Source organism: Scylla paramamosain, chromosome 5, assembly GCF_035594125.1.
Source record: "Scylla paramamosain isolate STU-SP2022 chromosome 5, ASM3559412v1, whole genome shotgun sequence".
NCBI classification, from domain to species: domain Eukaryota; kingdom Metazoa; phylum Arthropoda; class Malacostraca; order Decapoda; family Portunidae; genus Scylla; species Scylla paramamosain.
In genome coordinates this window covers 14,746,692-14,751,691 of record NC_087155.1, presented here as the reverse complement: position 1 = coordinate 14,751,691, position 5,000 = coordinate 14,746,692, and the positions used below count along the sequence as shown (strand labels likewise).

At 52.4% G+C, this 5,000-nt stretch overlaps 1 protein-coding gene across 4 annotated transcripts in view; it reads right to left on the bottom strand.

The window, feature by feature from the left end:
* The window catches only part of LOC135100572 (uncharacterized), a 51,595-nt gene that overhangs the window by 16,805 nt on the left and 29,790 nt on the right, over positions 1-5,000 (bottom strand). Inside the window, exon 1 of one of the 4 annotated variants that reach the window (XM_064003586.1) lies at positions 2,483-2,622. The exons of 2 other annotated variants lie outside the window; for them this stretch is intronic. The gene's annotated coding sequence lies outside the window, so the exon portion shown is untranslated. Of the gene's footprint in view, positions 1-1,868; positions 2,062-2,482; positions 2,623-5,000 lie in introns of those variants that run through there. One more of the 4 variants, XM_064003587.1, reaches the window with a different exon arrangement.

The following is a 5,000-nucleotide window of genomic DNA, read 5'->3' as shown; positions in this document are numbered from 1 at the left end:
GAGAATCAGGATAAGAAAAGTTTAGATAAGAAGAAAAGAGAAATACGAAGGATAGGAAGACCTAGACTCACTTTAGAAAGGCCGAGCGAGACACAACGGACACCCAATGATGTCTGACACACTCGTCTCGGAAATGCCCGACGATGAGAAGAGAATAACAATACACATCCGGTAGAAGAAAAATTCCCCGTCCGTGTTTTAAACGAAGCAACAGAACCGCCACGCCATCTGTCGCCCGTTCCCAGTCACACCTGGGGCCTGCGGCGGACAGCTGATAGGGGCGCGCCGGATCGAAACTTCCACATGGGCCTCCATCTGGTGAATGGGCCACGAGGCATCTCTCTTCCTCCCCCCGACAACAGGAAGCACAGGGGTTCTCGACCATCTCTGCCGCACCCCACATCCGCTCCAGTCAAGGAAGATGGAGCCGTGGAGCCACAAGTCCCTTACTGGCTCCACCATGCAGTAGGTAAAGGACGGCAGGTAGTCAGGTATTAAGGCAGTCGTTAATTCAGGAGCTTCAGAAACTAAGTGGGTCGCGGCACTTGACACTGGTGACTTATACTCCGGAACTGTGTTAACTCAGATCTAATTCAATACAGTGTCTATTCAGTCACTTCCATAGCAGTGCGTCTTAAAGGGAGTGGGTGGGCGGGTGCAGGAGGTGGTGAAGGGTGAAGGAGGAGGAAAGGTGGAGTTAAGTAACCTGGCTCATTGCATCTCGACTCTCCTAAAGTTGACTCCAAGTTCAAGGACTCGTGGCTTCCTGGTCTGTCTACCTCCGTACCTTAACCTCCACTCTCTCTCTCTCTCTCTCTCTCTCTCTCTCTCTCTCTCTCTCTCTCTCTCTCTCTCACCGGCATCATTCATATCTCACCCCACCCGCAATCAGCCATCCTCGCTCATCTACCTTGTTAACTCACCCGCTAATCTAGTCTTGTTCATTACACCCTGCATCCACCACCCAAACGCCCACCACCATCACCACCACCACCACCACCATCTCTTCTCTCCCTCTCTTATTTCCTCTCGGGGACCACAACATGTTATGCCTGTCTGCTCTCAGCCGGCTGGACCTTCCACCTGGTCTGGTCAATGACTCAGGCAGGTGATGGGGCTGGCGAGAGGCTGGGACTGGGAGGGAGAGAGAGAACAGAGAGAAGAGGGTGTAAGGAGTAAGAAGCAGGGGTAGGATGTGAGAAGATAAGGGTGTCTGGAGGAGGAGATGGAGGATGGGGGAGACGAGACTTCCGGTGGGTTTTGGTGTGAGGTGGTGTGGTGTGGTGTGGTGGTGAGGCCTTGATCGCCAGCCATTAACGGATATTAATGATAAACGTGTACTCTCTCTTTGTGACTCTTGGAAATATCTCAGGGTCTTGGTTGTATCTAGTCATGGGTGGTGGGGGATAAATGAATTGTTTCACCACCTCGTGTGTCCTGGTTACCGCCTCCACCATGACTGTCACTACCTCCACCAGGACCGTCACCACCTCCACCATTACTGACACCACGATCACCATAACACCGAGACACAGGAGAACCAACACTGCAACACACGAGGCACCACCAAACACAGCACAGCGGGCCACAACACAGTTCACTCCCTCCATTACCTCTCACACCACCAATACCGACACCATCACATCACCATAACACCAACGCAGAGTAGAACCACCACTGCGACACAAGGAAACACCACCGAACACACACAGCACAGCGGGCCATTACCTTCCCCCCGCCCTGCCCTCTCCCACCACCACCATTCAATCCACAGCGATACATGAACGAACCCTCCCACGCTACGCCCCAGACACAATGTAAAAAAACCCTAACCACTTGGTCCCGTCCCCGCCGCGCCCCTCACACACCTGCCTTGTATATGAGTAACAGGATCCAGCCCTGCGCTCCACCGCCGACCAGCGCCTGCTCTCAAGTGACCAAGGCGGGAGGAGCCGAGGTGTCTGGCGCTAAGAACAATTTTAGTCCGGGTGGTGATACACACAGAAACACTCCCGCATGCCCCGCACACTCCTGGCACTGGGCACACAAAGCAACGCGGGACTGTACCCTGGCAGACACCCACGAGTAGTGTTATGTGTGATTCTTTCCTCCCAGTGTTACGTTACCTCCTATTAGACCAAGCATAGAGTTACAAGCTTGCAGTCACAGACACACGTGCTCACTGTCACTGTTCACTGTCAGGACGCGACATCTGATCACTCTCCATGGTCATCCTAACTCTCATGAGGCTTAGCTAGGATTACTGTCCCTCGTGGACAAAACCCACTTGAGCCTCTTAAAAGCGGCGCCCTCGGTCCCTTCGTAGAGTCCCTACACACAAAGAGCCACGCCAGGTCTGGCAATAACCATGCTGAAGGCGGGCGAGGCGCTGCAGGGGGTGACTCTACAAGAATTTCCGTGCACCACTGAACACTGAAAACACAGGCGGCCCAGCTGATGCCTGAACCACCTGGCGGCTTACCTGACTGACTGACGAACAATGGCGAGTCGCGGTGTGTGGATAAGAGGTGCTGTGAAGTATTCACCGCACCAGTGGCTGTGGCTCTGTACACTACACTGCAATGAGTCTGCTGTGCGAATTCTGGAAGCACCGTGATAATATGCGAGTCTTGAATGAGCGTGCACGGAGAGGTATCCGGGTATGCGCACGTGTCGGCGCCGCGTGTGGGACTGAGTGAACAGCGGAGGTGGCTCGGCTGGCAAGGCCTCCATGCCCCTCCCCGGGTCCCCTTGTCACCTCCCCTCCCCGCCCCGCACCCAGGGAGATTTCAACGAACATCCTCCGCCTGATGCAACTCGGGATACCTGCCCCACATCATGACGTCATGGGCCGGGGAAGCCGTCTCGCCTGCACCAAGAACTTTCCTCTGCTCCCACATCCGTTACGTGACCATCTCTCCACTTCCACAGAAAGTGAAGGAAAACTCACAAGTCTCTCTGGTTTCCCTTACGTTGGTCCCCAGCTGCTATATTGTGGAGGTGAAGGTCACGGAGGCCAGGACACACCCTACAGCCGCTCACGTGGCCTCGCCAACCTCTCACGTTGACGGTGTTGCAGCGATGAGCGTGCAAAAGACCTTGCCGCCACCACTCCACTACCTCCACCAGCCGCGGCGCCGCCTTCCTCTCAAGAGCCGGCTACCGCAAGACAGGTTACCCGGCAACAACCTCTAGCTCTCTCATGCACCAGGCACAGGAACACCAGATGCCCCAGGCCTCTTCTTTCCTCCAGCATGACGTTTATCATAGGCCACTTCTAAGCCACCCACTACCTGGCCGTGAGAGCGCCATGTGACTTCCTTTCTCCACGGTGGAGCATGACTACGGTCATAGATGAGGCATCCTCGGAAACGCCTGAACCCCTCACTCTGCCCACGGTCACCAGCAACGGTCGGTGGGAACGCCTGCCGAGTACCGAGCGGGTTCGTGCCAGTGTTCACGTAGTCTTGCCGCGGCCCGCCTCACGCCTACCATGCGGTGGGGACAGACTGGGGAAGCTGCTCTGGGAACGTGAAGATGAGTCACAATCTCAACCTTACATCAGCTTTCATGTATTGCATATACATGCAGCTGGTGTGTGTGTTTGTGTGTGTGTATGTGTGTGTGCCAGGAGAATCAGGGGCGGTATGTTCATGACCGACACAACATAATTCGTGTTGCATCATGTGTTACAGCGTGTAGTGACCTTGCGGCGGGGGAGGGGGCGGGGTGGTGGAGGAGGAGGAGAACGAGATAGACTGGCAGAAAATCAAACCGGCCGACAAACTAACACAAAAGACTGACAATGATTATACAAAATTAGAGTCTAGAAGTGACCCACATGAGAGAGAGACAGAGAGAGAGAGAGAGAGAGAGAGAGAGAGAGAGAGAGAGAGAGAGAGAGAGAGAGAGAGAGAGAGAGAGAGAGAGAGAGAGAGAGAGAGAGTTAATGAATCAAGGTGACATACACAATATACAACACACAAAACGTAACATACAATACTACACATTTCACTTGTAGCAGCGGATCTGTGTGTGTGTGTGTGTGTGTGTGTGTGTGTGTGTGTGTGTGTGTGTGTGTGTGTGTGTGTGTGTGTGTGTGTGTGTGTGTGTGTGTGTGTGTGTGTGTGTGTGTGTGTGTGTGTGTGTGTGTGTGTGTGTGTGTGCAAACTTTCACCTATACACAGAATTCATCCAACGGTACCTGCATCCTAAGAAGAAGAAGAAAGAGAAAAACTAAAGGAGGAGGAGGAGGAGGAGGAGGAGGAGGAGGAGGAGGAGGAGGAGGAGGAGGAGGAGGAGGAGGAGCATTACTGTGACAGGCACCATAAGGACACACGGACATACACACACACACACACACAGGAAGCACTAAATAATAGAGACAGAAAAACAACAAGCAACACACAACACAATGCACAAACTCATGACACGAGGAAGCACAAAGTAACACAAAGGATGACCACAAGCGGCTGAAGCATTTCTATGTGTCCCCAATCCCCCGGAGAAGCATTAGTGAGGCACCCAACACGCGGGGCCTTGTATAACCTCGCTTACGAACCCGGATATAAACTAGTTGCTATAGAAAGTCTGCATAGGAATGATAGAAAGTGAAATGCGACCTACTCGTCAAACCCCAGCAGAGAAAGGTCGTGTCCATCTAATACTTAACATAATTCAGGTGTTAGTCTTAACTGTGGAGGGAGAGAGATGTCCTACTAAGCTCTCTCTCTCTCTCTCTCTCTCTCTCTCTCTCTCTCTCTCTCTCTCTCTCTCTCTCTCTCTCTGTAAGAATTTATTTCGTATATAAGTGCTTTTATACCTCATCTTGACTGCCTTTTTGTTGTTGTTGTTGTTGTTGTTGTTGTTGTTTATGGAGTTTTGCTGTTGATGTGGTAATGACAATAAAATGATTTGACTTTCCTCTCCTTTACTCCTCTTTTAACTGGAGAAAGATGAGAGATAGAAGTTCACGTGTTACAGATTAGACAGACCGTACC